Here is a 23,030-nt window from a genome sequence, read left to right as displayed (position 1 = left end):
AGACACAATTTTTTTTAATTGTGACGTAATTTGTTTAAAAGTTTAAAATATCCGAGAGAACAATTTCTTAAAGTCGTTTTTTGTTTTAAACTAAATATGAGACATCAATTAATGATTTTAAGCTAAAAATGACAGACATTTTGAATAAAAAATATTACTATTTACCTTCTTTTTATGGTCGGGTTGAAACAAAAGCGGTTGCACAACGTCTGTAAACGGGGGTCTCCAGGGTAAAACAGACAAAATGAAAATAGTTTGGGGGCTTAATGCAACATGAATCTGCTATGGCACAATATAAACATATTGTTCTATCAAACACAACAGTTCTTTTGGCTTAAAATACAGCAGTTTATTTTAAAGAGGGGTGCAAAAGCAGAAACCGCTTTTTCAGCCTTGTCTGTGTTTTCCACCATATTTATTTATATATATTTATACTTTTTACTTATGCACATTTACAACATGTGCATAAGTATTGAAAAAACTAATCTTGAAAATTTAGATTAATTGTCAATTTAGATAATATTTTTAATTTTGTCAATATTAAAACTGCGAACAAAGTTTTAATGTTATACTGAATATAAATTCATACTGCTGTCGTCAGAGTGAAACATCGCCTCCTACTTCTCAGTCAAATTTCCCACCTCTTTGTTTGTCCCTGAATGCAGCCTTCATCCGAGTCTGCCAAAGCGTTCCACCAATCAGAATCGAGAATACGTAGTAAACAAGTGCTGTAAATGTAGGCGGGTGCCTCCACCGATTGGCTTGCCGCTCATTTCTAGGCACACACCCCCTTTCTGACAACGTGTTCGGACACGAGTTTCGCCGGGAGGCGCTGTGCATAATGCCGAAAATAACCATGTTTTCACGTTAATATACTAATAAAAATGGACGCAACACATCAGATTACCCGCGAGACGAATCAAACATCAATTAAAATGGCTAAGCAAACGAGTGCGCGTCAATATTTTGACTGGGATGGGGTGAACAAAAAAAATAACGTCATCAGCCAAAGCCGCGCTGGAGGCTCGTCAAATGCGACTCGAATTATAAATACACGACAATGTGAGTTCAAAAGGGAATGCATAAACATTCTAATTATACACCGATCATGTTTGTTTACCATCTGAGCACATTCGACACAGATGCGTACAAAATTGGATCTAAAATGTCGAATACAAGTTCGATTATATGCACACCTCTTGTTTACTTTTCTGGTTTTCGTGAGTCTTTACCGAAACAATGACTAGGTAGCACACTAGTGAAGCAAAGTTGCACTACATTACGGGTCTCCAACCGACAACGCTGATATTGGAGCACCCCCTCCCCCTTCCACTCCAAGCACACCGCTTAAGGAAAACATTATTTGCATGCCCTGTGTTGAACCAATCTTATGAGGGGGGAAAGCAAACATTCTTGTACTTACTCGGTCGATAGACGGTGGATCCGACCCTTCGTTGCAGTAGTGGGGTCGTCGCCTGGCCTGTCCCGCCTCTCGCCGGCCGTCTGAGTGCCGGGGAAAGGAAGGGAAGAAGGGGGTTGGTCCGTGTGGTACGTGCGTCTACGTGTGTCTGTTTGCTGGAGCTATGCCGGGCTGACAGCTGGCCGCGAAGCCCTCGTAGCGACATAAGAGGTGAGGCGGTGAGGATTTAGCCTTTGCATCCTCTTGGATTTGGAATTTACAGAATTCAATATTATGCATTATTATCATTAGTAGTAGTAGTTCTTAATTTTTTTTCCCCATGGAAAAGCAATGTACAAAGTCTGGCATGGGGACCATTTGCAGTCTCCTACATTTTTAGGGAAGATTTTCCATATTATAGAAAAAAAAAAAAAAAAAAAAAAAAAAAGAATTTCGAAAAAAAAATGGGGAGGGGGGATTAGACAAAGTCATCACATTTAAACTAATAATAATAATAATTATTATTATTAAAAAGTTGGCAATCTCCATTTGTCAGTGGTTGAATATAACGAAGTACTTACTTCAGTATATTTTGTGTATCTGTACTTTACTTGAGCAGAGGTGGGTAGACATAAGCGGAGTTAAGAGGGGGGGGGGTTGAAATGTAAATAAACCAATCTATTGTGATAAAACAACAAAATTGCAATAACTGCATTAACCATCAAAGTGAAGTCTAACTGTAACTGTAGTCTTGAAACAAATCTGAATAAGGAAAAACATTGCAATAAAATAATGCAAACTGGTTAAACTAAAAAGAGTTGCTGAGATCTGTCGGGACAGAACATCGCTTCAATGATATCTGGCGCCATCTAGCGTCGTAAATGGGTATAATGTCTAGACTGCGAATATAAGACGACCCCCAATTTTTCAGTCTTATTTCAATGCAAAAAAGTCTTATATTTGGGCCAATATGGTATATACATAAAAAAGTTGTAAAGCATTAAAGGAAACAACAAAAGTTAATGACATGAACAAAAAAGATATTTTTATAACGGGTAAAATAATTTTTTGAACAGATCACGTGACTAGCACCTTAGACGGTCATTTGCTTTGCATATTATTAAAAAAAAAATTGGGGAGGGCAATTTTATTTTTCAAATGATTTTTATCTTTGTTTAAATTTTTTTTTTTTTGATTGAAGCAACTTTTTGGGGGATTTATGATTTAGACACCGATGTCCTACCCATAATATGGCCCAAAAACAAAAAGGATTGCTAAAATCAAAACTTTTTTAATTAGAAGGTAAATGTGTTCAAATGCAAATATTTGAGTCTCAAAGACTTTTTCACATTCAAAAACGTTTTTTTTATGATAGAATTTTTTTCATTGTTATTTTTCATTTGAAAATGTATATTTTGTGATTGAATGATAAAGACACAAATGTCCTAGCCAAAATGTGGCCCAAACGCAAAACAACATTACTTCAATCAAAAAAGTTGCTTCAATAAACAAAAATTTTGACTTTAATACTAAATAAAATTTCAAAGAAATATAGTTTTTTGAGTTTCAAATTTATTTTTGCATTCAAACACTTTTTTTTTTGGATCGAATAATGAAGACACATATCTACCTCCATATGGCTCCGCCCAGGGGATACAATTTTTGACTGTGGTAACTACATTGGCACGACACCGGCGGGCGTACCGTATTCAATGGATGACGATCTTGGCAAAAAGTATAGCTGTCCTAAGCAGCCTGATTTAAAATTCCCCTCAAGAATGAAGGGAAACAAAAAACGCTCATTTTCAACTTATTATTATAAATATTCTTGTAGGTTAATTTTATTGCTGACACTGTGTTTTGGGGTCATCAACATGTTGTGCGCCCCCCGGCCCAAAAGCAAACTCCGCCTATGTGGGTAGAGTATCCAAAAATTTTGTGTGCCTTTGTTATTTTGACCCAGAAGCACTATATGAGCCATATTTGATATGGCAGTGTCTTATTGGCACTTTTTTGTACTTGCACTGGATTTTAAAAAAACTGATGCTTGCACTGTTTTGATTTCAACAATATAGTGCTGCAATATAGGCACTTTTTCCCCATACATTCAGTTTAAGTTGTTCTCTTATTTTTCACAGATTGCTTATTGGAATACAGTGATTCCTCGCTTCTGTACTTCGCGCTTCAAACTTCGTGCCCTCAGTCCATCGCAGATTTTTTGCAATTAAAAAAAAAAAATACAGATGAGCTGTCCCTAGCCGATCGCAAAGTCTCACTCTCGCTCCCTCCCTTATTATTAAGGTTACTAAGGCTTATTAATGTTAAAGATGTTGACAAATGTTTGTGTTTGATCTCGCTGGAGTCACGAGCTTCTAAAGCGCTGCATACGTCAATCATCGTTTAACTTGTTAAACAGTTGCTGTTAGAGGTGTGCAAAATTTCCGATTCTTAGATTATTCATGATTCGGCCGTGGAAGATTCGAGAACGATTCACAAACATCCAAATTCCGATTATTGAAATATGCGAAGTAAAGCGGAAGTACACAACACTCAGCACGCCGCGCGGTCTTCGGGACGGAACGGAGCGAGAGTAGCTAAACATCATGCTTCCCATTACCCGGCCTCTTGGGTAATGCCAATGCTCAACTCACGGCTCTAGCTCAACTCATGCAACGAGATAAAAAAAACAACAACATACCTGACTGCTGCAAAGTACATTCATATGTTACCGTGGATATCATTTATATAGGACTAGATGCAATATAGATTTGGTAGTGTTAGCAGCACATCAACAAAAAGCTAGATGCGGACGTTATAAACGGCCGCCATCTTAAAGCAGTACACTTCCCTGCAAAGCTGTTGTAGCGAACCTTCAAAGCAAACCTAATTAACTTTTTATCTAAAATACTCCTAAATCGGTAAAATATTGACTTGAATCTATCTTTAAAATAGTTTTAAAACTTTCACATGTCGGAAGTAGACAAAAGGGAAATTATGGAATAATGGGAGCAATTTTAACAAATTTAACGGTTGATTCACAACATTAAATTAATTGAATGTAGTTTAAAGCTGCTGATACAGAATGGGGACTGGAGTTTTTTATTTAATGTTATTTTTGTATATTTGTTTACTGCTATATGTTAACTTGATACTGAAATAGTAGTGTGGTTTAGCCTGAGAGTATTTTTGAACAATTTTGGAACTAATGTACAAAACATTTAAAAAAAAAAGAGAGAGAAAAAAAAAAGGAGGGGGGTGCATCAATAATCGTTTTATAATCGAATCGGAGCCTCTGAATCGTAATCGTAATCGAATCGTTAGGTGCCCAAAGATTCCCAGCTCTAGTTGCTGTGGCAACTCATTGTGTGTAAGTGAGAGGATTTGAGTAGACTCACTCAATGAAGTGTTATGAGTGCTGCCTTGGAACAGAAAGGCTCTGTGTGCGCATTGGGCAGGCTGGAGGATAAGGAAGCGCGCGCTGGAATTTATGCGTGTGCGTGGCAACGTTCAAGGCAGCCTGGCGTGTTGTGTTCGCGGCAATAAACACCACATGTTAAAAGTGATCCTGAGCAGTTTGTAATTTCCACATGTCACTCCTAGAGTCACAGCCAAGGGAGCTGTCCCTAGCCAATCGCAAAGTCTCACTCTCGCTCCCTCCCTCCTTCTCCCTGCTGCGGCACTGCACTGGAGTTGCTTATTAAAGTTAAAGATGTTGACAGATGTTTGTGTTTGATCTCGCTGGAGTCACGAGCTTCTAAAGCACCGCATGCATCAATCATCGTTTAACTTGTTTAACAGTTACTGTGGCAGCTCATTGTGTGTAAGTGAGTGGATTTGAGTAGACTCACTCAATGAAGTGTTGTGAGTGCTGCCTTGGAACAGACAGGCTCTGTGTGCGCATTGGGCAGGCTGGTGGATAAGGAAGTATAAGAAACAATTCTTATATGTGTCTCTTTCCAGTGCTAAATCTGAATAAATACATTGAGCACATACAATTATTTTTTTTCCCCGGAGTGCAATACTTCGCGGTTTTTCACTCATCACGGCGGGTTCTGGTCCCCATTAACCGCGAAAAACAGGGGATCACTGTACCTTGAAGTTGTTATATTTATCATTATTAAAGTACCAGTGCGACATCACAATACAATGGCGTACCGCAAGCAACACGTCACTTCCACTCATTAATATTCATGACGTTAGCTACTGTTGCTAAGGGGGGACATGCTCCTGTTTGTCCCCAATAGGAAATGAATTGAATTAGTGTACGAAGAGATGTTTACAGAGTTAAACCTACCAATTCTGTCCGAAAATGATGTCACTGGTGCCAAATTCACAGGTAAAGATGTGGAAGAACATACAAATGTTGAGTTTTGTTGAGAAATGTCGAGAGATTGCTCGAGTGTCGAGTACTGAATATATTGGTAGTTTGATACCGGTATCAGATTTTTGGATTTGGATAATATTAAGATATTGGTTAAAAAGGCATTATTGGACTACTCTCCTTACAATTTTTGTGTGTGAAACTGTCTGCAGTGGGCATGGGCATTACATTAGTTTTAAGTGGCATTAAAGTGGCATTATAAAGCATTACGGTAAATGAGATTTGCTGATACCTGTAGAAACCCTGTTGATTTATCCCATAATGGGGAAAGTCATCTTTTCAAGTACAACCTGCCGAAGAAACATCAAAACAGTGACACATTGGGGGGAAAGACAGGGAGAGAAGTCTGCTGGGTCGCCATCAGTTTTTGCTATCAGCATGCTGATTTCTTAGATGGAAAAGGGAAAACAAGTGTGGATAAAGGAAAAACCAAAAACTCCTAAACTATGCCCACATGGTTGTGGGGCAGGAGGGCACAGTGTGGAAGCCATTCTAGGCACTCACATCACCCATCCCAGTGACGGTGGGGTTGGGTGAGGGTGGATGGGAAGATGTTGAGTTACTTGCTGAAAATGTGTGTGTGTGAATGCTATGTATGAATCCTTCAGCCGCAATAGGCCCATTGTCTCTTCAATGTCTGATGACGATGGGGGTCACTGGCAGGCCTTATACAGGACAAAAGTACATGGGAGGAGGGGTTTGGGGCAGGCAGATGGAGGCTGAGCCTCTTCTCGCCATAACATCCAGGGGAGCGTAATGATATCAGCCTTTCAAGGCCGGTGTGCCCATGAAAATATCAATTGTTTTCAGTCAGGGCGACTGTAATTTTTCCGTCCGCCTTAAGTCTGTGTCTCCCAGGTGTCAATTTTCTGCATCTGGTGGATCAAATCTCCCCCGTCGAGCTGACAGCTTCTCCAAGTTGGCGTCTGTTTTGCAAAGGAGTTAATAAATCGCATACAGCTTGCGATTGAGCTCACATATCAACCTAGTTTGAGTGTTGACAGCCCTGCCTATTCCCTCTGGGCAGCTTCTCGAGTGCCAAAAGTGCTGCCAGCGCCTTTGGATCTTTGCAATGACAGCTATTATTTTAAAAGAGCAGAATAACTGCTATCAAGATTCCAGTTATGCATGCGTCTTCTCCAACCTCGACAGAAAGAACCGACAGGTGCCCGTTCCTCCATTTCATCCTGGAGTACATATTGTATGCAGGTGCGGCGTATAAGGGTGAAAAGTGATACTGATTCTAAGGGCCCGTGCCCTTATGGGGGCTCACAAAGAAAATTAGAACATTAGGTAATCGTTTGCAAATTGAAATATTAATCATTATCATTTTAATAGGAATAAAATGTAGGGTTTCTTTTTGTTGTTTTGATTTTGGCAAAAAGTAAACACCCAGAGAGCATATGTATTGCCACCCCCCCAACCCCCGAATTTTCATTAAATGGTTTGGTCCGCCCTTCCTTCGATCGGACCGGGAGCAGCGGTGCGTGGTACTACAGAAATGTTTTCAAAACAAAAATCGGGTTTTCAAAAGAGGAATAAAAGAAATAAAACAGGAGATGGGGAGAAAGGGCCAACAGGATATTACAAAGTACTTCACAAAGAAAGGTTGGTGTCTTGTGTCAGTGTAGTGCTGAAAATTAACCTGTTATCTTAGCTACTAAGCGAGGTCCCAGCTCACTCCATAAGAAATACGGGATTTCGCCGGCCTCAATGAGCGACATTCACCTATTCAAAAAATATGAATTCCAAATAATGACAGCATATTTTGGTCTCCTACAGATGTTGAAAGCATGTCGCAATATGCAATAATTCCATTTATCGCACGGTAAATAAAAATAAAGTAGGTAATTTTTCCACAGCGATTTAATTCCTAAATCTGCCTAATCCCGAGTGGCAGACTTGCTGTTAGGGCCCAAATACACCAGATGCATCATCGTTCCGGTTTCGATCCGGCTCTGGCAAAAAATAGCGCTGAGGCCAATCCGTTCCCCTTATATCCAATTGTTCCACGTATACCGGCCGCGTCAGTGCTCCGGATTGACTGCGGACCATCTCCGGCGTGCTGGAGCCAGCCGGATGGTTTAGGCTAGTTTTTATTTTTCCCGGAGACGCATCTGTGAAAATGGGCGGAGAGCCGGGCCTGGAGTCGACAGCCCAGTTGCTTATTCACGGTTTAACCAGCGAACATGGACGAAGAACGCTCCATCATGGAGGTAAAAAGTCATAAAGTGATTTATGATTCAGCAAATCATCATTTTAAGGACAACATTAAAAAGGAAGCTGTATGGTGTACTATTATGTGTTTTTATCTAACAATGATATAAAACACACGACGTGCTGACGTTTTTTATTAATACACGGCGCTAACAACAGTTCCTCAACCGGTGGCTCTCGGCAGGCTCTGTCTGTCACTGCCGTATCACATGAACAAAACAACATCACCGTTGTGTGCGCTTCAGGGTGCCTCGGAAAACATCCAATCAGAATATTACACATGGAACGTCATAGCAGAAGCTATGAGGGGAAAAGTTTTCATTTGCCTAAATGCTTAAGTTATTAAGTGCAATTTTATTTTTTTTCTTGAAAAAGACATTTTGGTTTTTCTGTGTTTCTGTGCGGTATTAATATTGTTGTTTTTTACTTAAAAGAAGCATGGTCTATTGTTTTTAGTTGTGATGTCTTAAAAAGTATTTTTGAATTAAAGAGTAAACATTTATCGCGTTGAAATGGGTGTACTTGATCTATTAATATATACTGTATTACCACTGTGTTATTGTAAATTGTTTTTTTTTTTTTTTTTTTTAAATTGGAGGGGTGGCAATAATATCGCATATCGCAATAATTTATGAAAAATAATTTATGTTTGTCAAGACTTTATTGAATTTAGTTTGTAATCAATTGAATTTGTTAACAAGGGACCTCGCCTCGGAGCCGTAACCGTAGCCTATAGTGGAGATCGCGAGTTTCCAGATGAGGCTAAGCCTACTCCATAATGAAGTACTGTAACTGTTTGCTAGCTAGTGTTTGCTCCACTTTTAGCTTACATTTAATCAGTGCAGCAGGCAAACCCTTAGCAATCTCTTCATACTAAAATAGTTGTATACTGTAATGTATACTGTCGTATAGTTAAAACAAAACATTTATTCTAAGTCATTCATTATCGTATTTGCTTTGAGAATATTTCTAATAGAAATATATTTAGATTGTAAAAAATGGTACATACAAAAATCAGTACATTTCTTATAGATGATATCAGTCTATTCATTATTGATCTATACGCTGTATGTTTACATAAATATATTTTAATCTTAAATTAATGCAGAAAATGCACAAATTAGTGTGTAAAGATTCACCAGAATGCAGGAAATTACGTAGTTGATACTCTAAATGTGTGTGTGTGTCCTGGCACTGGTGGTGGGGCCCAAAGTGATATCTTTTCATGGGGCCCAAAATCCCTGGCAATGCCCCTGATTGTATGCAGCTGCAAACATTCCATCAGGGCAGCCGGGTTCTCCTTTAGCCTTCCTCACGTCTATGTCGATTTGGAAGCCGTTTAGTGACCATATTAATAATTCCATGATTTTTAAGATATTGAGGAAAATGCAGCAAAATTCATTCTGACATAAGGTTCAGCCACATTTCGTTCTCAAACTTTGGCACTCAACAGAAGGTTTGGCAAAATATTTTGTGGACTAATGAAACCATAGTTGAATTGTTTGGGAGTAACACACAACGTCATGTGTGGAGGAAAAACGTAACAGCTCACCAACATCAACACCTCATCCCCACCGTGAAGCATGGTGGAGGGGGCATCATAATTTGGGGCTGTTTTGCTGCCTCAGGGCCTGGACAACTTGCAATCATTAATGGATGAATTAATTCCAAAGTTTATCAGGATGCTTTGCAGGACACCCTGAGGCCGTCTGTCTGACATTTGAAGCTAAGAAGAGGATGGATGCTGCAACAAGACAATGATCCAAAAGAAGTAAATCAACTTCAGAATGGTTTCAGAAGAACAAAATACACGTTCTAGAGTGGCCAAATCAAAGTCCAGACTTGAACCCCATTGAGACGTCGTGGCATGACCTAAAGACAGTGATTCATGCCAGGCAATCAAGGAATGTGACTGAACTACAGCAGTTTTGTAGGAAGAATGGGTCAAGATTAGTCCTGATCGATGTGCCAGACTGATCTGCAGCTACAGGAAGCGTCTGATTTGAGTTATTGCTGCCAAAGGGGAGGCACAAAATATTAAATGAGATGGTTCACTAACTTATTTTTGCCCCTTCTGTCATTGTTTGCATACTATTCTCATTAAAATATAAAACCCTATAAATGTTTGAGGGGTTTTAGTTAAAGCAGTTTTTCATCTGTGTGATTTTGACAAAGATCTGATCTCATATGATGGTGATTTTATGCAGAAATGTTTTATATATGTACATATATGTATATATATGTTTTCATACCACTGTAAAACAATACTATGGAGTTTAAGTCTACATAGCATAATTTACAGAATGTGCCTATTTAATATGCTCATATTACTCTATTCACTCCATACAGAGGTAGCAAAACAACCCCAAAACATAATCGAACCTTCACCATGTTTGACTGTAGGCACTGTGTTCTTTTCTTTGTAGGCCTCATTCTTTTTTCTGGCACTGGGTGCCTTGACAGTGTGCAAGAAGTCATGAAATATGGAGGCTATCAAAATGTTTCGGGCCGGAATGTAGGATATAGTGTTAAAAAACTAGGTCTGCGTGAGTAGTCATGGGTGTTCCAATAGGACAATGACCCAAAACATACCTCAAGTAGCACTAAAAATTGTTGGAGACCAGTGCCAGACTTATATATAGTTAATTATCCCAAAAACATGCATGATAGGCTGATTGAACACTCTAAATTGTCCGTAGGTATGAGTGTGTGCGTGAATGGTTGTATGTCCCCTTGTGCCCTGTGATTGGCTGGCAACCAGTTCAGGGTGTCCCCTGCCTACTGCCCGTAGTTAGCAGGGATAGGCTCCAGCACCTCCGCGACCCTCGTGAGGAAAAGCGGCATGGAAAATGAATGAATGAATGAATGTTTTAGCTCTCCACAGGGGTGAAAGTGGCTAGAATTTCTTGCCGGAACTCCCAGACATGAAGGACACCACGGAGCCAGAAATAATGTTTATTTATTTATATTGGGGGGTGGGGGGGGGGTCAAACCTCCTAAAGCTACTGAAATGCAAAGAAAACTGTTTTGGCGCAGTTATTTCTATAACATACAAAAACTGATTTTCATTCAAAATTGTATTTTTTCAATGATTTGCAAAATAAAAGTTAACAAAAACAGCAATAACCCCAACCTCCATCTCCAAAATTTCCCCCCCCTCATTTCCTCACATACTAAATGCCAAATCTCAATTTTACCTCCTTAAGAACATAGGATGTATATTAAAATTGAAGTTAATTCTACTTGTAATAATTACTTGTGCTTTCTTTTTTTAATAATAAAGATATAAGTAACAAACATTCAGAAAAATAAGTACAGATGACTTATATTATGCAGAGTGAAATGGAATATATTTTCAAGATTGCGCAAACATTGACTTTTTTTAATCATAAGGAAATGAATAAGTACCCTAACATAAATATACAAGTATATTTATACAAATATAACTCCAAAGTGCTAAGATGCTAAGCTAAGCTACGCTAAGATGTTCTGAACCCCCCCATCAGAGCAAATAAAACTAAATATGATAAATAGGCCTCCTCAACTCTTTCCTTGCTCAAGATTTGATCCATTTTCTGTTGCATTGCCCTTTTTTTTGTCGCATCAATTCAACTTTTTTTTTTTTTTTTTTTTGCCGTTTCAGAAAACATGCACATATGAACCAGCCCTAACTATCTCTGCTGATCACATGTAAGTATGTCAGCCAATCGAATGGATAAATGAGTCCAGGTGTTTTGCTTTGCTGCGTGCATTCACACATTGATGTGACTCATCATTGTCAGACTCAGATAACTGCAGCAGCTGGGGAAACCTCCATCCCGTCCGTGGAATAAATTAAATAATAAATATCGGTGGAAACGGATTACGCTACACCAGCACTTTATTATGCTTGTTGTTAACACTTATGTATGTAAATCTGATGTTTGTAGATTGTTTTCTTCTTGGAGATGAAATGCATGTGTGGCAGCCTAGCATTTTTTTTTTTTTTTTTTACATAGCGTTTTGACAGTTGCTGTCATATTTTTTTTAATCAAAGCACAGTGTACCGGAACAGTATTCCAGCCCTGAATCTTATACCGGAACTGCGTTCCGGCCCTGAATCTGATACCGGAACTGCGTTCCTGACCGTTCTGGCCCACTTTCACCCCTGGCTCTCCATCCAATTTGTATATCGTTTCTCCTCATCAGGATTGCAGGTAAAGTGGAGCCTATCCAAAACACGTCAGGTTGGTCGACAGCCAATTGCAGGGCACTTTTAGTCAAATGAATTATTCAATGTCAGCAATTGTGATGAGCATTATTTGTGTCCTTCAATCAAATAAAAATATTTCTTAATAGATGTAACTACCATTATTTTGAGTAAACCGTTTAACAAATCTATTCCCACAACCATGCTGTATGTAATTTGACCGAAACTGTAGATAGAATTAAAGACTTAAATGTGCATAGAATATTTTGCTTGCCCTTTCATTCACCCCGCATTGTATGATGAGATGGAGATCAAATACAACTGGCTTTAGTGTGTCTCTGTGTGTGTGCTGGAAAGAGAGCGAGAGAAGGAGAGAGAGCAGATTAGTGTCGACTGTCTGCACCCTCCCCGCCAGACATGCAGTCAGCAGGGATTTTCTGGTCTGAGCACTGCACTCACAAAGAAGGAGAGGAAACCAATCCTAGTCACAATCTCATCCCAGACACAATTCAAATGTTTCTGTGGCAGCATCATAACACCCGCTAACACTTGACTCGTCGGATAGTGATGTTAAGTTTCAATATTATAGGGTAATAATAAAATATGTATTATGATAAAAATGCATCAGGTCACATTGCTAGTTATTGAAGGGGAACGTGCAGCAAAACACTCCAAGAAGTTAATTGGGTCATTATATTTGGAATTTCCATATTCATAAATGCAGGACATGAAATAGATGTTTATCATAGAAACCATAAAGACTAATGAACTAATCGTAATCCTCTGGGATTTGCTGGCAATAGACTTGTTCCCTGCCAGCCATTAATGGGTGTTTTTCATGTAAATTTCCCTCATTTTTTACAAACTACCACAACACATACGCTATGAAGACTATACTGTACATATACCGAGGCTGGCATTGGTATTAGCTATTTTTTATTATTATTTAATCATCTTGATCAATTCAGATTTAGCTGAGGACATCTCAAGACAAGAATTGAAGATCACCTAATACCCAAAGAAACTAACCTTGTCCCCTCAACGTCTCGTCAATTCTTAGATATTCTATCTCGATGTTGCATATGGATCATATTCCATATCAATTCTTACATTGATCATAGACTTGATAATGATATTGACGGGTCAGATTCGACCTTTACTGGGCCACACCTTCACCTTCCCACAATCCGCTTCAGTTATTCGCAGTTGGTGGCAGCAATACATGCAGCGATCCAACGCCGGATGTATGTTGAAATAGTATGAAAGCTGTACCGCATTCAAACAGGAAGGATTGTCTCAGGAGTGATTTGTTCGATGATTCAAGGTAATTATTATATTTTTCGTTTTTTCACACTTCTCACTTTTTGTTGTAAGGCTGCTGCCACATTGTCTAACAGACTAGCATCATTCTTCGACATATTTATTTAAAATAAATGCTAAATGCACTTTTTTTTTTTTGCTTTTAACCAAGAATCGAGACTATTTTACATCCATATCTATAAAGAAATTAGGGATTTCAACATTTATTCACAAGAATTTTCACTGGAAAAGCTGTTTACATATAGCGGCCGCCACATTGACTGACAGACTAGCATCGTACTTCGTCATATTTACGTAAAATAAATGCTAACTGCACTTTTTTTTTTTTTTTTTTTGCTTCTAACCAAAAATCGAGACTGTTTCACGTTCATATCGATAAAGAATTCAGGTATTTAAGTATTTATTCACAAGAATTTCCACCGGAAAAGCTCTGTTTACATATAGAGGCCGCCACATTGACTGACAGACTAGCAACGTACTTCGACATATTTACGCAAAATAAATGCTAACTGCACTTTTTTTTTTTTTTTTTTTTGCTTCTAACCAAAAATCGAGACTGTTTTATGTCCATATCGATAAAGAATTCAAGTATTTAAGTATTTATTCACAAGAATTTCTATCGTAAAACCTCTGTTTACATATGGCGGCCGCTACATTAACTAACAGACTAGCATCGTACTTCGACATATTTACATAAATTAAATGCTAACTGCACATTTTTTTTTTGTTTGTTTGTTTGTTTGTTTTTGTTTTTTTGCTTTTGACCAACAATAGAGACTGTTTTGCATCCATATCTATAAAGCAGTGGTCTCCAAACTATTCCACATTGGGCCGCAGTGGGCGCAGGATTTCGTTACAACAGAACAAGACAGCACCTATGCACCAATTTGGTGTCTTACAAGTGTAATCACTTGATTGCAGTCAGGTGCTGCTTGTTTTAGCAGAAACTTCATTGGTTAAACTCTCGGTACTCGATCGGTTGGAACAAAAACCAGGACACACAGCGGCCCCTGAGGATCGGACCCTAACCCTAACCCTGACCCACAGCGCCCCTTGAGGACAGGTTTGGAGACCCCTGCTTTAAAGAATTCAGGGATTTACGCATTTATTCACAAGAAATTTCACCGGAAAAGCTCTGTTTACATATGGCGGCCGCCACATTGACTGACAGACTAGCATCATACTTTGACATATTTATGTGAAATAAATGCTAACTGCACGTATTTTTTTTCTTTTAACCAAGAATAAAGACTGGTTTGTGCCATATCTATCAAGAATTCAGGGATTTACGCATTTATTCACCCGAATTTTCAACGAAAAAAGCTCTTCTGTGATTCCACTCGGTCAGCTTTGACGGCTACGCCAACAATGCAGAACCCCTATTAATTGGCCCAGTGTCCCGTAAATATCATTATGAAGTCTATGCATTGATTCTCAGTGGGTGAGGGAATGAAATTAAACAAATGGGTTTGTTTTGGAATGGATATTTTTTTGGGGGGGGGGGGGGGGGGGGGGGGATAAATATTTGTTTAACCATTATCCAGGTATGGCAAATGAAAAAAAAAATATAGCAATTTACAATGCAACCTAGCTGTGGGACCACAGCCATTTTATCTGTGCAATAATATTCACATCTAAATAAAAAAAAGGATTCTAATACGTGGTATCGTGAGTTTTTATGATCCTCACGGGCCGCTGTGTGTCCTGGTTTTGTTCATTCTGATTGAGCACAGACAGTTTAACCAATGAGGTTTCTGCTAAAACAATCAGCACCTGACTGCAATCAACTCATTACACTTGTAAGACACCAGATTGGAGCAAAAGCGTTGTCTTGTTTTGTTGGAACAAAATCCTGCACCCACTGCGGACCCTATGTGGTATAGTTTGGAGACCACTGCTTTCGGCCATGCCACATTGTAGAACAGTGCTACAGTTCTAATAAATCACAATGTACATTGATTATTAATTCAATTATGCACATAATTCAATATAGTGGTCAAATAGTATCAGGTAGCAATATTGGGTAATATTGACATCGTTTTTTCATTATCGGTTTTGGGCCAATAGGCATGTTACCTTCAAAGTAAGTTTAGAAGCCTTCTGCCATTGAACAAGCGCTGGTAACAGCTTATTTCCCGGGTAGTCCCTGAGTTACAAATGAGTTCCATTCCTACGCTGCCGATGTAACCCAAATTAACCCCTTAAGTATCCATAAAATACCCCATAAATCTCAGAATAACCACCCAAAAATGTGTATTATACGTTATTGTACTGTTCATGCCAAGCTCCAAGACGTTGGAAGTCCTAGCTAGACAGTGAGCTAAACTGTAATCTTTCCCCTTTCTCTCTCAAGCGGCTGCGTGACTTCTTCATAGGAGCAAATGCACTCTTGGACGTGTGTGCGCCTGTGCTCTTCTTTGTGTGCACAAATATGTTCTTCGTGTGTACATGCGCTCTTACTCGCGTGCAGAAGTAATACCTGCTCTACGCTTCCTGCACCAGAATAAAAGCATGCATCACACAACAAAAGTCTACATTATCAAATACACATTTCGCCAAAGGGCAGAACAGTCATATTGATAAATGAAGTAAAAAATAAGATACTGTGTGAGGTACAGTAAGGTTCTGTATATGCGACTTTAAAAACAAAAACAAAAAAAAAACAAAAAAAAAGACAAAATGGCGGGCGAGACACAGGCGTTGTAAAGTCGAAATCACTTAAGTCGAGTGCGTCGTAGCCCGGGGACTACCTGTATTGTATTTATTAGTTGGTCTCTTAGTTTTCACAATGGAAAACCTTGAAGTTGTTACATTTATCATTATGAAAGCATCCAATGGGGTATAAAAATACAATTAGCCATAATGTGTCCACAACCGCATATATTGGTATCAGATTTTTGGAGTTGGACAATATTGGGATATCAGTTAAAAAGTCATTATCGGACAACTCTGTCAGTCATTATTGAGTACTAGCTGTTGTTTATTCAATTTCCCGTTATTTCATTATGAAACAAAAAATCAGTGTCATTCAATCAGCCATTATAAAACACTTTTGGGTGGGTGGGGAGGTAGTCCATCCACCCATCCACCCCAACCTACTTGTGGCAATTGTGTCCATGCGCAAGACACCAATACTCGGAAGCTAGTGTGGTTTTTGGCAGCCATTTTTTCTTTTTTTCCTAGTCTTAGTATTTTGGATGAAAATACTTATTAGTCTTAGTCATATTTATTCATTTCAAAATGTGTTTGTCTTCGTCTAGTTTTAGTCAACAAAAACAGACAAATTTCGTCTAGTTTTAGAAGACAATTCTCAAAATGTTTTCATCTATAAACTTAAAACATTTTATTCCATCAATAAATAAATAAATAAATAAATAAATAAATAAAGGGTTTCCGACAATTTTGAATGAACATGCCAAAGAGCAAATAACTGTAAAATCTATAAGGACGTCACCATTTTCATGATGATGATACACACTGAGCAGAAAGACAGCACACTATTTACAATTAAATAAACTCGCCTGGACGCGACGAACTGTATGTAAAATGTTTTCCAAGAGTTTAAGAAGACACAGAGTCACCGCGCTAAATGCTAATGCTAACGCAAACGCTATGCTAACCAGTGTTATTAATCTTACTTTTAAAAAAGTAATTAATTATAGTTACAAATTACGTCTCCCAAAAAGTAATTGCGTTAGTAACTCAGTTACCTGAATGTAAGAGTAATTAGTTACTTGACAAAGAACTGGTGAATTTTCATGTTTTTTTTTTCTCAAAAAAAAAAAAAAAAAAGGTCACACAATGTGAAGTTTAAAGGGTTTTTTGGGACAATTGGCCCTAGCCCAATTCTTTACCCTAAACTTAGCTAGACACAGGGGTATTGTGGATATTGTGATAACTAGATAGTAACCTTTGCTATGTGTGGAAGCCATTTAATGTTGTGAATCAACCGTTAAAGTTGTTAAAATTGCTCCCTTTATTGAATTAGCTCCCTTTTGTCTACTTTTGACATGTGTAAGTTTTAAAACTATTTCATCATTTAAAGATAGATTTAATTCAAGATTTTGCCGATTTAGGAGCATTTTAGATAAAAAGTTACTTAGGTTCGCCTGGAAGGTTCTCTACAACAGAGCCTTCCTGAGAAGGCTACTGCTTTAAGATGGCAGCTGTTTACTAACGCATCTAGTTCTTTATTATACATGTTGCTGATGCAGCCGTGTCTGTCATTTGCATCTGTATATATGTGATATCTACCGAAGCATCATGTGGGCGGTTTGTAGGCTATCGGCTACAGTCAGGTATTATTGGAGCCACCTAGCATTGTAGCATCGTCACACTCCCTTGCCTCCTCTCCACTCCTGCTCTGCTCTCTCGTCTCCCTGAGTCCATCTTTTTCAGACTTTTATCGCGTCAGTCAACCAACATCACAACGCGTAGTAACGCACGCCCTTCCCGCCTCAGTGTGTGATGATCACTCAGCACAGACCTTTAAAGGTTAAAGCAACATGGCATACAGTATCTAGCCAAGATAAGAAAGCAAAATTTACCAAGCAGCACCTGACACAAATGTTTCACAAAATGAGCCTGGAATGGGCACAGGTAAGTGTGTGTGGGGGTCAGGGAGGGGAGGCCCAGCACGTCACATGAGTGACACGGCCAAACACTGCTAAACGCGTTCTAACTACACATAAAATAAGAAAATATCACACATTGTGAATTCATGACGGTAGCTGGCCTATTTTTATCTCATTTTTGTGTCGTCAGAAGACAACTGGCATCCATCTTGTTATGTTTTAGTCTCCCAAGACACGTTTTCAGCGCGTCATCGTGACGTCATCGTCATTAAAAAAATAGTTCGTGACTAAATATTTTCACACTGCTCTGAACGTAACATAAACAAACTTCTCCCAAAAGTTTTCATAAAATGAACCGTCATTGTGATCAACAAGCTTTCGTCACTAATTCACATTTGCATTCCAGACAAAACTGACAGGAAAAAAAGTAGAATACTGTTGTGGTGTGGGTGCGAACGTCATTGATTGAGTAATGTTGCCACAATTCACACCCATGTCCCGCCTTTCCGGCATTCCCTTACGCAAAGACAGTGCCGTGCCTCTGTTACATTTTGGATAAAATCCAACCCATTCATTGACAGAACCGTTAATAACTACCAACAACACAATAAAAAGAGATTTTACAGGTAGAGTGGAACGTTGTATGAGTGGTTAGCATGTATCGCTCACAGTTCTAAGAACAAGGGTTCATGGAGTTTCCATGTTGTTCTCTGTGCCTCTGTGGGTTTTTTCCGGGTATTCCAGTTTCCTGCCACATCCCAAAAACATGCAAGGTAGGGTGATTGGACATTCCAAATTCTCCATGTGATTGTTAGAATGAAAAGTTGTTTAACTCCTTGTCCCCTGTGTTTGCCTGGCAAACAGTTCAGGGTGTTTCCGGCCTCCTGCCCATAGTCAGCAAGGTTTGGCTCCAGCACCCTCACGACCCTCGTGAGGGTAAGCCGTACGGAAGATATTTTACAGGTACGCTTAGTGTAAAGTTAACTGGTAACACTTTATAATAACTATCCATTTTACTAGTTAATAGATCATTAGTAAACTGTTGATAAATGACTTATTGTTGATTTGTGAAGTATTTGTTAACAGTTTGTTAAGCATTTACAGGGTGTTCTTAACCTGAAACACAGTTTGTGTAGAAACGTTTCAAGTTTTTGTGTGTAACGTTTGGCATTTCTATCTTTTCAGGTTAAGAAATGCTGTTCATTTCAAAAGAAAAGGCATTTTGCAGGCAGCGCTCAAGTTGCACATTTATGAAAATCTGCCATAGAACCAACAAATATTTGTACTTGTCTTTGTATAGTTAACCAATAAAACTTATGACCTTCAACATAAAGTGTATATAGTTTTATTAAGCTCCATCAACTTGCATGGGCATTTAGAATGGGGTCAACCCTATTGGAACATCCTGTCAATGCTTAACAAACTGTTAAAAAAATACTTCACAAATCAACAATAAATCATTTATCAACAGTTTACTAATGATCTATTAACTAGTGAAACGGATAGTTATTATAAAGTGTTACCGTAACCAGGGCCGGCCCAGCCTATACGCAGACTATGCAGCTGCTTAGGGCCTCTGACCACTAGGGGGCCCCCAATTTGGCAATTGTTTAATTTATATTCTATTTTGTTTACTACAGTTTGCTTTTTTTGACTTTTGTGAGTTTTGATACTTGATTACAAGCTTAAAAAAATAAAAGTTATTCCTTAACTTCTTTGAAGTTCTTCTTTGAAGTTTGAAGTATGCAGTGCAACAAAATCTGATTAATATACAAAATAAGGATGTATGGGTTGGATTGCATGTATGGGTTTCACAATATACTGTGACGAAATGGTGGGCCAAAAATATGGGCCCCTTTGCATTATTTTGCTTAGGGCCCCCAAATGGCCTGGGCCGGCCCTGACTGTAACTACTGTTTAAAGTACAGCATTTTCTTCTTTAACACTCGTATTGATTGTTTATTTGAATTAATTCCTATGTTAAATATTGTTAGTAAATCCCAATAAATTAATGGTCCGTGAGCCCCATTGAATTGTCAGCGCTTGATTCTCTATTTCAACTTTTTTTTGTGTGTGTGTGTGTGTGTGTGACTACGCTTATCTTTTCCTTGCTCACCCTTACAAACTTACAATCAACGCAGTCACTCCTAATTTTCTAATCAATTAAAATATATAGGAAGAATAATAAAACCATGATAGCTATTTTTCTAGGAAGAATAATAAAACCATAATAGCTATTTCTGCTGGTCCAAGCACAAATATAAAAATTGACCGACATATCCAATCTAAATTCTTCCATGATATTGTTTCAGAAATCTTGGTATAATTATGGACTCAGACCTAAACTTCGACAGCCATCGAAAGGTTATCACTAAATCTGTCTATTAACATTTTAAAAAATATAGCCAGAATTAAGATGATTTTTTTCCAAACAAGACATGGGTAAAATTTTCCATGCATTTATTTTTAGTAGACTGGATTACTGTGGTATCTTGCTACTTCGTGTTAGGGCCTCCGCCCCTCCCTCCTGAGACCTTACCCACCTTGGGCAGGTGCACGTGTTTTTATCTGATTACAGGTTTGGACGTCTGACGGGTGGAGCGGCCACAGGTGCGAGCAACTAACAATCAGCCTTCTTTAAAAGCCAGTGGACGCCACCACCTCGTTGCCTGATCAACTCGTCTGGTTACCTCCGTCAGTTGCATCTTGCCATTTTGACTCATCGTTTTAGATTACTGGTTTTTGACTATTTTTGCTTTTGCCCCAGGACCTGTCTTATGCGCGCTGGTTGTCGGATTCCACGCCTGCCTCTTTCTGAGCCTCCTCTTCGTCTCCCGGCTAACTCCTCCAAGTCTAACGTCACCCGCCTTCTGTCTTGCTATCTTGTGTTCACCAATAAAATATCATTCATCACAACCGGCTGACTGCTTTGGGATCCCCCTTGCTCTCGGACCCCTAACACTTCGCACTTCAAACTTCGCGCCTCAGTACATCGCAGATTGTTTTCAATAAGTAAATGAATAAATACAATATTTCATTTACAAATGTTAAGATATATGCATGTATCTATTGAAGGAGTCTGACCTTTTAGCCAGATTGCCGGAATCACGCCAGCCGAACCCGCGCTGAAACTCCGACAACCTGGCCAAAAGGCCAAACTCCCTGCAGTCACCTTCATCTTAACCCCTTGTACTGACTCCATTTTGAAAGCTGGAAGAAGGCTTTGAAACACAAGTTGACAATTTATTCAGGTCGACAGCGTTCAAACAGCAAGGCAAACAGCAACTAGGTCCCTGATAGAGAGGCAATTCCGGATCCAGGGTCAGCAAAACAACGAGCACATCGGAATGTCCCCAAGATGTGACAGTTGTTAGCTAAACATTCAGTCTTTTTGAAGTGTGCGGTACGGTGGGCCGGACGAAGGGAGTCCCTGGGTGTTGTTTAGGATAATTCTTCTGTTGGAGATTTGGGCATTCAAGTTCATGCGTCATGGTTCGTTGCTGGGTCATGGTTACGAGGCAACTGAGGTGGGAGGTTCGGCGCCGAGCTATCAAGCTTAGAGTTGTTTTTGTTATCGGGTGTTGTGGTAGTACAGGACGTCCCGCCATTTGTTTTGGACTGTCCTGAAGAGCTGATTGAGGGATTTGATGTTGCAGACGTGGGTTTGGAGATGTCTTGCCTATCACCTGGTAGTCAGCAATAATCTTGCTCTCTCAGCTGCATGATGCATGCTTTGGGCTTCCATGGTCAGAAGGCGTCATGTATCTCTTATGCCCTATGTCAAATATATTCTGCTTGTTTTCCTTAAACAATGATATAAATGCTATTTATTTTATATTGGGTACATTAGAGAAATACAAACAGTAAATACGAAAAAAGATACTGTTCCCTGATTGATTATATTAAGTGTGTTAGAGTAATGCAAACAGTCGACCGGTAAATACGAGAAAAGATACTATTCTCTTCAACATGTACAAGTCATTGTTTTCTTTTATACATATATCATCAATTATATCATAGTTATTGCATTTGCAGTGCTTAAAAAACATTTATTAAAATACTGGTAGTCCCCGAGTTACGACGTACCAGACAAACGTGATTTCGGCTTTATCATGCTGGAGTCTCGTCCGCCATTTTGTCTCCAGTCATTTTTTTTTTTAGTCGCGCAAACAGTATCTCCTTGTACCTCACAGTATCTTATTTTTACTTTATTTTATTGATAAGACTGTTCAGCCCTTTCGTGAAATGTGTATTTCATTACAATGTTGACTTTTGTTTTGTGATGCATGCTTTTATTTTGGAACAGGAAGCATAGAGCAGGTAGTACTTCAGCACGCGAGTAAGAGTGCATGTACACCGGATGAGTGCACGTGCATACACGAGGTACAGCGCATTTGCTCCCACGAAGAAGTCATGCAGCCGAGTGAGAGAGAGAGGGGAAACATTACAGTTTAGTTTTACTGTCTCTATGTGTATAAAGGTAATCGTCGGCTTAAACACGAGCTCCATTCTTACACTGGTGATGTAACCCGAATTTCCAGGAAAATCGGAATTAACCATTTGAATCCCCCTATACACCCTCTAAACTACTTGTATTGAGTTCATTTTGTCTACACTTATATATAAGACGAATTTTTCTTTTATCCCAGACAATAGTTATACTGTAATATACTGTCATAGTTATACTGTGTCGGCAAACACTTCCGCCAGGATGAAGGCCAAAACATGTCAGGAATTTAAACCACCTATAACCTATTGTCTGGGATAAAAGAAAAATTCAACTAATACCCCCTAAACTAACAATTGAATTTATATGCAATTGTTCATTAATGTGTTTGACCTGATGTCTTTTGTAAAGATGAGGGGCTCATAAACCTAAGGGATCATTCTGTTTGTAACCTTCACTGAGGTGCATATTTGTGTTTGTTTAGACAAGGTGATTGCCACCTT

The 23,030-nt window shown here is 38.9% G+C and overlaps 1 protein-coding gene and 1 long non-coding RNA gene across 3 annotated transcripts in view; one reads left to right on the top strand and one right to left on the bottom strand.

Annotated features, from left to right (window-relative positions):
* Positions 1 to 1,593, bottom strand: part of znf395b (zinc finger protein 395b) — a 58,702-nt gene extending 57,109 nt beyond the window's left edge. Inside the window, exon 1 of one of the 2 annotated variants that reach the window (XM_057823111.1) lies at positions 1,424 to 1,593. The gene's annotated coding sequence lies outside the window, so the exon portion shown is untranslated. The remainder of the gene's footprint in view (positions 1 to 1,423) is intronic. The other variant, XM_057823110.1, reaches the window with a different exon arrangement.
* On the top strand, positions 1,160 to 14,208 carry LOC130907716 (uncharacterized). The gene is made up of 3 exons (XR_009061516.1): positions 1,160 to 1,630; positions 11,641 to 11,687; positions 12,034 to 14,208. It is a non-coding gene; the product is annotated as an uncharacterized LOC130907716 (long non-coding RNA).
* The last annotated feature ends 8,822 nt before the right edge of the window (positions 14,209 to 23,030 follow it).

The sequence above is a fragment of the Corythoichthys intestinalis genome, chromosome 19, assembly GCF_030265065.1.
Source record: "Corythoichthys intestinalis isolate RoL2023-P3 chromosome 19, ASM3026506v1, whole genome shotgun sequence".
Lineage (NCBI taxonomy): Eukaryota > Metazoa > Chordata > Actinopteri > Syngnathiformes > Syngnathidae > Corythoichthys > Corythoichthys intestinalis.
Note: the sequence above shows the minus strand (reverse complement) of the source record. Positions and strands in the feature narration are given on the sequence as shown.